Genomic DNA, 10,379 nt, shown 5'->3' with positions numbered 1-10,379 from the left:
GGAAAGTTGCCTGGTGGTTAGAGAGACAGTGGGAGTGGTGAGCACAGCCAGATCCTTAGATGGAGGACCTCAGAGAATCCACAGTCTCCTGGACTTGTGATCTTTACCCTGGGTTGAGGGAGCCAGAGACCTCTCCATAAGGACCTACTTGATTATTTTATCTTGTGTGTAATTGGGCAAATTCTAGGCAAGTTCTAGATTTCTTGTTGGTACTTTAACACGTGGAAATATTCGTTATTTAGATGAACGGGTATCTGGGAGGAAAGATACTGGTCAATGACAAAAATTCTAAGAACTCTGAGTTGTTTCCAACTGGGAAAGAATCTACCTCAAGCACATTCTATGTCACATCCTCTGGTGTGAATGTTACATGATTGTCCTTGCTAGGCAACATTTAGTTCACTGTGATTTTCTTTGTCTTGGAGTTTGGGTAATGTGCTGGAGTTCGGGGGGCCTAGTGAAACAGCATGTGAAACAATTGACCAGCTTAAACTGGTTTGACGTCAAATAGATTGTTGATTAATCACACCTTGAGTCATTTTACAAAGAAGGAACTGCATGTATCCAAGAAGGAACACATGAACTCAGGATGACCCTGGAGCCAAGATCTTCAGTTTGCAAAACTGAGAAGAGAAATGATGCCCCGAGGGCCATTTACAAAGTGAGAAATCCTTCAATAAGGAAAACCTGGCTTCCTGTAACCTGAGTAGCTGAAAGGGACTAATTGAAGACTAGCCAATTAGCTTCCAAGTTAGAAATTCCCGTGACCCCTTAAATTGCACCCAGGCTCCTGGATTGAAGAGAGATTTGATACCTTGCCTCCTTCATTGGTTGGCCTTGCAGTAAAGCTCTTTTCTCTAAGGCTCTTGCCATAAGTATTGGCTTCTGTGCGCATCTGTCAGTGAGCCCATGTTCAGTGAGTTACAACAGCCCAGTTGAGATTTAGGACTTGTGACCATCTTTCTGAGGCACTGTAGCCCCTGGCAGAGTGTGGGTTCTCAGCACCCATCCTGAATGGCCACCTCGATTGAGTTTTGTCTAGAGAGTCACCTTCCGGGTTCCTGCTTCCTCACCATGGCACACCAGGATCCTCAGGATACTTTTACTTTTAAGAAACAGCTCCTAGAGCAGACATTGTTGGGGTGAGTAAACTCATTATAATGTCCCGGTAGCTAAATGTAGTTAAAATGTGTCTGTGGTCTAATAATCTCATCAGGACTGTGGGTTAGACAGGATGAGATGGTTGGATCGCATCACCGACTCAGTGGACATGAATTTGAGCAAACCCCAGAAGATAGTGAAGGACAGGGAAGCCTGGCACGCTGCAGTCCATGGGGTGGCACAGAGTCAGACATGAGAGAGCGACTGAGGAACGACAACAACACTGTGGGTTAAAGCCCCACCTAGGGGATTGTCTTCTGTATGGTTAGAATCCAAGGCTACAACTGTGGGTTAGAGACCCACCCCAAGAGGACAATGCAAAAGGTTAAATCTGCTGAGGTACTCAAAGGATTGGTTTAGAGTTCTGAACGCTGGGTTAAGGTCTCAGGCCTTTTGATTTGCTTGCCTATGTTGTCTATGTCTGACTGTTATGTGTTGGGATTGCCTAATAGGCTGTGGCTATTGGATCACTGTGGCAAAACTTTATGAAACCTTGTATTAGTGGGATTTTGATTGTGTCCAGATGATAGGATAATCTTTACTACCAGAACTATACCCCACGAGTATCTCTACCTTGTTGTTGTTGTTGAGTCACTCAGTCATGTCTAACTCTTTGCATCCCCATGGACTGCAACATGCCAGGCTTTCCTGTCCTTCACTGTCTCCCAGAGTTTACTCAGACTCACGTCCATTGAGTTGATAATGCCATCCAACCAACTCATCCTCTGTCACCCCCTTCTTATTTCTGTCTTGCTGAATAATAAATTCAGTCATGCTAATAATAAAATTATGCACTTTTCTTAACTATTTTCTCTACCTTATGTCCAATTTCCAATGAATCACCTAGTCTGTTGACTATACATTGTAAATGTCTTTTTAAATCTTTCTTTTCTCAATATTTACTACCCAGAAGAAACCAACCACTTCTCATGAGTTGACTACTCTTGACCAGATTCAAACTGAGATTAAAATCTCTTCTTGAAAATTTTCTTCGTGTTTGCCTTAGATTGCTCTCCTCTTTTCTTAAGCACCACAGACATTTGTATATAGTTATAATGTATTGCACTGAATGGCAAATATTTACTTATTCATATTCCCCAGTAGATTATAAACTTTGTGAATGACTGAATCTTTCTTGCTAATCATTGAAAAGCTAGCAACTAGCAAAAAAGGCAATATAGTGCACTCAATATAATAGCTCAAGTTAATTAAAGAAAACATCATAGGTGATTTATTAGGTGTTGTCATTTCCAGTGATTATCATAGTCCAAAAGAGACAGAACATATTAGACTTCCTTAAAAATATTCTCCTGGGGAGAAAAACACAAAAGATGATTAGCAGAAATTTTTAATATTATTGGGAAGTCTATTGGCCAATATATCTTTAAATATTATTTCATTATGTGTTTTTTAGTTAAGGAAAATGTAATATCAATGTGATCTTTTTTACCAACTTATTGCTGGGAGTTAAAAGGAGAGCGTACTCACCTTCAGTTTTGACAAACTGAGATACTGAGTTTCCTTATATCTACAATTGGATGGGAAGAAATCCAGATTATTCCACAAGTGCCATCTTTAGGAATAGACAAGTACTGATTGCCTTTACTGAAGATTAAGTGTACCACTTATGTTTATTTTTTATTCATATTTCAGACTATGCATAATGTGATTGATTACATTAATGTCCTGATCCCTCTCATCTGCCTATATCCATGCATTTTGCAGTGTTATTTGTAGCCTCACCTGCTCGTCGCTTGTATTGTCCTAAATGATGTTAGCATACGTGATGTAAGTAGAGATTTGACATGAGCTTGCACATCAGATGATGCATTCTCTTGTGCCTCTGTTATTACCATGAAAACATTCCTGACCTAGTCTGCTGGAGGATGAGAGACATTTGGGTACAGCCAGGTTACCCAGTTCACCCCAGCCAAAGTGAGCCTAGATCAGGTGACCACCAGATCACCTCAAAACATGTAAGAGAGGCCAGTCAAGATAGGCAGAACTGTGTAGCTGACTTCTAGCAGAGTGTGTGTGCATTGAGTGTTTACTGCTGCATGCCACTAAGGTTTTGTAGTTGTTTGCTATGCAGAGAAAGATAACTGGTACATTACAATCCTTTCTGTATTCAAAGTCCATTCAAAGTAGTTTCTGAAGAAGCATTAAAAAGTACTCTCATGTAAGTGGTAAACTTGAAATGAATTTTTTAAAATAATTGAGCAAAGTGATAAAAAATATTCTATCAATAAACCATAAAAAATAGAAATTCAAGGAGTATTTAATAGTGTAGAATCTCTCTTTGAACATACTGAACATCCCTCTTTCACTACTTTGGCTCTAAAAGCAGGAGCCAGGTGGCACAGACAATGTTACCTGTAAAATATTTCTTCTTCCAGATCCAGGTGACTTCATACCTACCTCCTTTGCATTTTGACTAGAGTTGTGTACTTGAGTTTTTACCTATTAGAATATGAGAGAAGTGATGTGTTTTTTATGGTTCAAGGCCGTTAAAGGATGGGCTTCCCTGGTGGCTCAAATGGTAATCCCTGGGTAGGGAAGATCCCCTGGAGAAGGAAATGACAACCCACGCCAGTGTTCCTGCCTGGAGAATTCCATGGGTAGAAGAGCCTGGTGGGCTACAGTCCATCTGGTCACAGTCGGACACAACTGAACGACTAACACATGGATTCTCCATGTTCATTCTTTCCTTCATGTATAGCTGAAAGTGAATTAATTGTAGTAGCTGTTTTGTTTTGTTTTGTTTTTAAAGAAATCCAGATCCACAGTGCACTTTTGAAGGAAAATCACCAGGTAGAATCTATAGGTTTGAATTGGAATGTGACATGAGCCAGGAAATAGACTTTGGTCTATTTGTACGGTGTTCTATTTGGCCACTAACTTTAGTTAGCCTAAATAATACAAAGTTAAATTCTCAGAATCCTTTAAATACTATGCAAGTGAATAATCTAGGTGTAACATTGTACTCATTATCTACTGCTGCTTAACATATTCACCCCAAAACATAGTAACTTGAAGCAGCTGTATGAATCATTTCATAGTTTCTGTGGGTCAGGAATTCAGAAGTGGCCTCAGTAGGTGGTTTTGTCTTAGGCTCTGTCATGAGGTTGCATTCATGAGGTTGTTTGGGGCTACAGTCATTTGAAGCTGAAATATCTGCATCCAGACTCACTCATGTGGTTATTGGCAGACTCCACTTCCTTGCTGTGTGTGTTATTCCATAGGCTTCTATAAGAGTATTCATGACAAAGCAGCTAGATTCTTCCATAGCAAATGATTCAAGAGATAAAATGCCACTGTCCTTTGTAGTCAAATCTCAGAAATGATGTACCATTACTTCTGCTGTATTCTGTTTGTCACACAAAGCAACTCAGATACAGTGTGGGCATGAATACAGAGGGAAGGGGATCCTTGGAGAATATCTGAGCATCCCTCTAGCTACTACAAACACAGTAGAGAATGGGGAGGCCTGAGATGAACTGGTGAGTGCATGCCCTACTCGAGTAATTCTGTTTATCTTTTTAGAACACTGTGTGGGTCAAAAAACCAAGTCTCATTACAACTGGAAGGAAACACTCTTTTAAAAACACTGTATATATCAGTGGAAAAGGTGGGTAGCAGGATGTTTCAGTGAAAGAGAAAATGATATACTATAGGAATATGTGTCATTTTCAAGTTATGTCAAAAGAGAAAATGTCCTTTCTGTATATCTTTGATTTGAAATGGTAAGATCTTCTTTTATTTCAGTCAGTGTTGAGGGGCAGGTGGTATAATTGTCTGATTCAAGCTGGAATAATTAGTAGCTATCATTATATGTACATTAAGGTAATGTAAAAATGTAATTTGCATAAAATGTCATCATAATAATCTTTAAGTCATTTTGCCCACTATAAAGAGGACCCAAAAGAAAGCCATATGGCTAAAATTTTAGTTCTTACTACTTGTTAAAAAAACATAAAAATTGTGGTCATACCTTGATTCTCATAAATGTAGGTCTCCCAATTTTAGCTGTCTATTCAATATTTGCCAAAAAAAAATGTGTTAGAGGATCATAACTATAAAAATAATTCCCATGTAGGTGGCTCCTCAATTGAGAAAAGAAGAGGTGGGTTGAATACTAGGAATATAAAAGGAAAACTGTATATATCATAATTTCTGGAACTTGGATAAAATAGAGGTACATTTCTAACATTAAGTTAATGGTATCAGGTAGTGGCATCTGTAATTGATAGAAGCAGAAAGAAGAATTCAGAATCTGAGGAGAGAAAGGCAAGAAAATTGGATAATAGATTTTGTTCTGTTTTAAATGTCATAATTTTTTCTCATCTTACATACAGGTCTCATATCCTTGTTATTATGGATGCATGGTGTTTGTGTGTATGATTTTTAAACCACACAGTTTAACAGTAAAACATATATATATATATATATATATATATATATATATATATATGTATATATATGCTTATCTTTGTGTTGTGATAGAGTTCATTTTCATGTTATCTAGAGTAGTTACCAAACCTCTGTATTAGGAAAATTCACATGGCAGATGAAGAAAATGAATTATAGTTCATGATTATATTCCCTCAAAGGGAGTTCTCTTAAAATGAAAATGACTGTTGAAGACGTCCAGATTAGGTAAAAATACTGGATGATAAAAAGGGCAGCATCATTTTTTTTTAAATTTGGTATGATGAATAACCGCTTCAAATTTCTGTAATGATATCTTGGCTGTCGATAATGGCAGAAGAGCTATTCAATAAAACAAATTTTAAGATACAGTTTTAAGATACATACCCATTTAGGTGGAAATCAGCACAGATCATTTTAGAAATCAGTATATAGTGTTGATTTTATGCTCTATAAGCATATAACATTGACTCTACTTTTAGTTTTCCATGACAACTTTTGAGTCATCGTTAGGGTATGAGGGGCAGAATACTGGGCTTGGACTTGACCTAGACCTGGATCTCCTATTTTCGATTGTGCGATATCTGGTGATTTGAGGCTCAAATCAACAGTAATGAAATGAAGGTAATGACACTTACCTCAAAGGACACTTGGGATATTATTTGTTTATCTTGGGCTTTGTTTTGTTTTAGATATTTTGTTTATTTATTTGGTTGTGCCCCCAGGTCTTAGTTGTGGCATGCAGGATTTTTTAGTTTCAGCATGAGAACTCTTGCTGTGGCGTGTGGGATCCAGTTCCCTGACCAGGGATCGAACCCGGGCCCCTTGTATTGGGAGTGCAGAGTCTAAGCTACTGGAACACCAGGGGAAGTCCCTCAGTGGGCATTTGTGAGAAGTTAATGAGCAGCACATTTGCAAATAATTTGGAACTTGAAAAGTGCTATGCAAATGTAGATTATGAATAGTTACCTCCAATTTATGCTGGAAAACAGGTGTTTTCTTTTCCTTTTCTCGTTTATTTTCCTTCCTTTCTAACCATTTTATACCTCTGTCACTGCTCCTGCTGTCACAGAACTCGTCTCTAAACAGTTCCTGTTTTATAGCCTCCTTACAGACTGCTGTTTCTGATACGCTGGGCACTAAAAATCAAAATGGAACAAAAAACAAGCTATTTGGATAGCTTATTTGAAGTTTTGCATTAAATAAATATGACTGTAATTTAAAGGCTCTGGTTTAAAACAGGAGGCAATAATTGTTCAGTAAACTGGTAGCCTTGTTTGGAATGATCAGGATCATCTACTATTTATTTACTTCCTGGTTCCTGTTGAGTTCCAGAAAGATGAAATCTGAGAAGTGTGAAACAAAAATAAATGAAATGTTATAGATTGTGGATATGTGGATAGAATATATGAACATATAAATATATTTGGGATATATAAAAGGGCACAGCTCTTCGCTAGATAATAATATGTCCACATGGAGATTACTTCAGTTCAGTTCAGTTCAGTCCCTCAGTCATATCCAACTCTGTGACCCCGTGGACTGCAGCATGCCAGGCTTCCCTGTCCATCGCCAACTCCCGGAGCTTACTCAAACTCATGTCCATTGAGTTGGTGATATCATCCAACCATCTCATCCTCTGTTGTCCCCTTCTCCTCCCACCTTCAATCTTTCCCAGCATCAGGGTCTTTTCCAGTAAGTCAGTTCTTCGTATCAGGTGGCCAAAGTATTGGCACTTCAGCTTCAGCATCAGTCCTTCCATTGAATATTCAGGACTGATTTCCTTGAGGATGGACTGGTTGGATCTCCTTGCTGTCCAAGAGACTCTCAAGAGTCTTCTCCAACACCATAGTTCAAAAGCATCAATTATTCGGCACTCAGCTTTCTTTATAGTCCAACTCTCATATCCTTACATGACTACTGGAAAAATCATAGCTTTGACTAGGTGGACATTTGTTGGCAAAGTAATGTCTCTGCTTTTTAATATGCTGTCTAGGTTGGTCATAGCTTTTCTTCCGAGGAGCTGGTGTTTTTTAATTTCATGTCTGCAGTCACCGTGATCTGCAGTGATTTTGGAGACCCAAAAAATAAAGTCTCTTACTGTTTCCATTATTTCCCCATGTATTTGCCATGAAGTGATAGGACTGGATGCCATGATCTTAGTTTTCTGAATGTTGAGTTTTAAGCCAACATTTACACTCCCCTCTTTGAGTTTTATCAAGAGGCTCTTTAGTTCTTCTTCACTTTCTGCTATAAGGGTGGTGTCATCTGTATATCTGAGGTTATTGGTATTTCTCCTGGGAATCTTGATTCTAGCTTGTGCTTCATCCAGCCTGGCCTTTCTCATGATGTACTCTACATATAAGTTAAATAAACAGGGTGACAATATACGGCCTTGACGTACTTCTTTCCCTATTTGGAACCAATTTGTTGTTCCATGTCCAGTTCTAACTGTTGCTTCTTGACCTGCATACAGATTTCTCAAGAGGCAGGTCAGGTGGTCTGGTATTCCCATCTCTTTCAGAATTTTCCACAGTTTGTTTTGATCTACACAGTCAAAGGCTTTGGCATAGTCAATAAAACATAAGTAGATGTTTTTCTGGAATTCTCATGCTTTTTCCATGTTTACTTACTATTTCTCAAATCTAATGCCTTATCTCATGTCATTCTCATATCTGACTGATCTCAAAAAAAATAAAGCAATTTTATCTCTAAAATAATTCCCATGCACTGCCACACTAAAGTTCCAGTAATATTAGTGTTATCAGTAATAGCCTGTATAAGGTATTAAATAAATAGAAATGTACAAAATTTTTAAGAAATATACAACCAGGTAAATATCATAATAAAGATATTTCTGAAAACCCCTTCACTTGTCTTCCTTAGCTCCTGTGCATAGCAGCGTCAGAGAATTTAACACAGTGCTCTGTACAGGCTGATTTTCTTGAGTGTCTCCCAGACTCGTCTGTAAACGCTGTTAGAGAGCAAATCACATCTTACTCTCCTTGCATTAAAACTACTAAGACTTGGTAAGACTGATATTTAGTAGTTCTCAATAAGTGTTTTTGAATGGATGAGTAAAAGATGAGAGCAAAGAGGAGAGATGACTGATACAAGCAAAGATAGAGAAAAATTCACACATAGTATTAGCATTTTAAAAATTATATATTTATTTATTTTTGGCTGTGCTGGGTCTTTGTTGCTGTGTGGGCTTTTCTCTAGTTGCTGGGAGTGGGGGCTACTCTCTAGTTATGGTGCGGTGGCTTCTCTTATCGTGGAGCACAGGCTCTAGGGCATGCGCAGGCTTCAGTAGTTGTGGCTCCCGGGCTCTAGAGCACAGACTCAGTAGTTGTGGCACATGGCCTTAGTTGCCACATGCTCCATGGCGTGTGGGATCTTCCCAGATCAGGAATCAAACCCATGTCTCCTGCACTAACAGGTGGATTCTTTACCACTGAGCCACCAGGGCAACCCTAGTATTAACATGTAATCTGTCTTTCTGTCTCTCATTTTGATTTTTTGTTTTTTGAGTTTTATTTTCTATTTTTTTAAGTTCATTTATGAGTAATTGCCATATCATTGTCATTTTTGGTAAATCTGTGCAGTTGTGAATCTGTCACTACAATCCACTTTCAAATGTATTCCATTGTATGGATATATCTCGTTTTGTTCATCCATTCATCTTTGTTTTACAGACCTACCCTTTTTTCAGTTTAATCTTTCTTTGGGCTCTGCTAGTTTTATGGGGTAATTTCTGAGCCTGGCTTCCCCCCAGTGGCTGGAAGAAGCCTTTTTAGTTTTCCCAGAGTCTTTCTGGTTTTCACTCTCAACTTTTGTCAGTTAATCACTATATGCCTCTTTTAAAAGCTTTTCCCCAATGTCAATTATTATATTTAACATTATCTGTTTCCACTGTCATTTTTAAAAATTATTTACTTGGCTGTCCCAGGTCTTAGTTGTGACATGCAGGATCTTTTTAGTTGTAGCATGCAAAATCTTTAGGAATGGCATGTGGGATTTAGGTCCCCAACCAGGGATTGAACCTAGGCCCCCTTCCTTGGGAGCTCAGAGTCTTAACTACTGGACGACCAAGGAAGTCCCTGCACTGTCTCTATAGAAACTATTCCCTTCATTTTTCTCAAATGCCTGATTCTCATTCATTTTCTTTCACTAGAATACTATCCCAGTTAACCACAGTAAACAATTATTTTTTTTAATTTTACCGTTGCCTGTTTCAGGGAATACGGGGAATATGTGTGTTCTACCTATGATTAGTGATGGAGTTCTCATTGCCAGCTGAACTTTTGAAGATCCTATTTTAGTGTTTGCTCTTTGACCACTCCTGGCCCAACTATCAGTGGTGGAGTTCTCCAAGAAGCAGACTCTAAGATGAAGATTAGCATGCAAAAATTGTATTATGGAGTGCTCTTGGCATCAGCATCTGTTGGAAAGAAAGAAGGAAGCAGGATTTGTAAAGAGGGAAGGTTGGGCTGTGAGTGCAGCGTCCGTGAAAGCTTCATACAACTGAATGAAGCTCTGAAGCTGGGAAGGATGGCCCTGCAAAGTAGTCCAGAGTTGAGGCAAGGGAAGCATACCTTTGTATTGGTTAGTAAAAGTGACTTTGAGCAAGACAACTCCATCAGTGGAGACAATTCTTAAGGAGGGCTTCTCTTTAAGAGATTAGGGCTGTCTGTCAACACTTCTCATTACAGCTGAGAAAATAAATCCTTCTGTCTTTAAGGGGAATCCAGATTGTATATCTAGCATCATGGAATCAGAAGGATTTTTCT

The 10,379-nt window shown here is 38.6% G+C and overlaps 1 long non-coding RNA gene across 6 annotated transcripts in view; it reads left to right on the top strand.

The window, feature by feature from the left end:
* The first annotated feature begins 457 nt into the window (after positions 1-457).
* LOC129640269 (uncharacterized) overlaps positions 458-10,379 on the top strand; it is a 76,385-nt gene continuing 66,463 nt past the window's right edge. For 5 of the 6 annotated variants that reach the window (XR_008708713.1, XR_008708712.1, XR_008708710.1 and 2 more), the window contains exon 1: positions 460-1,142. This is a non-coding gene — a long non-coding RNA (uncharacterized LOC129640269). Of the gene's footprint in view, positions 1,143-10,379 lie in introns of all 6 variants that reach the window. The other variant, XR_008708714.1, reaches the window with a different exon arrangement.

This window comes from Bubalus kerabau, chromosome X, assembly GCF_029407905.1.
Source record: "Bubalus kerabau isolate K-KA32 ecotype Philippines breed swamp buffalo chromosome X, PCC_UOA_SB_1v2, whole genome shotgun sequence".
NCBI classification, from domain to species: domain Eukaryota; kingdom Metazoa; phylum Chordata; class Mammalia; order Artiodactyla; family Bovidae; genus Bubalus; species Bubalus kerabau.
This window is presented reverse-complemented; position numbering and strand designations above follow the sequence as displayed.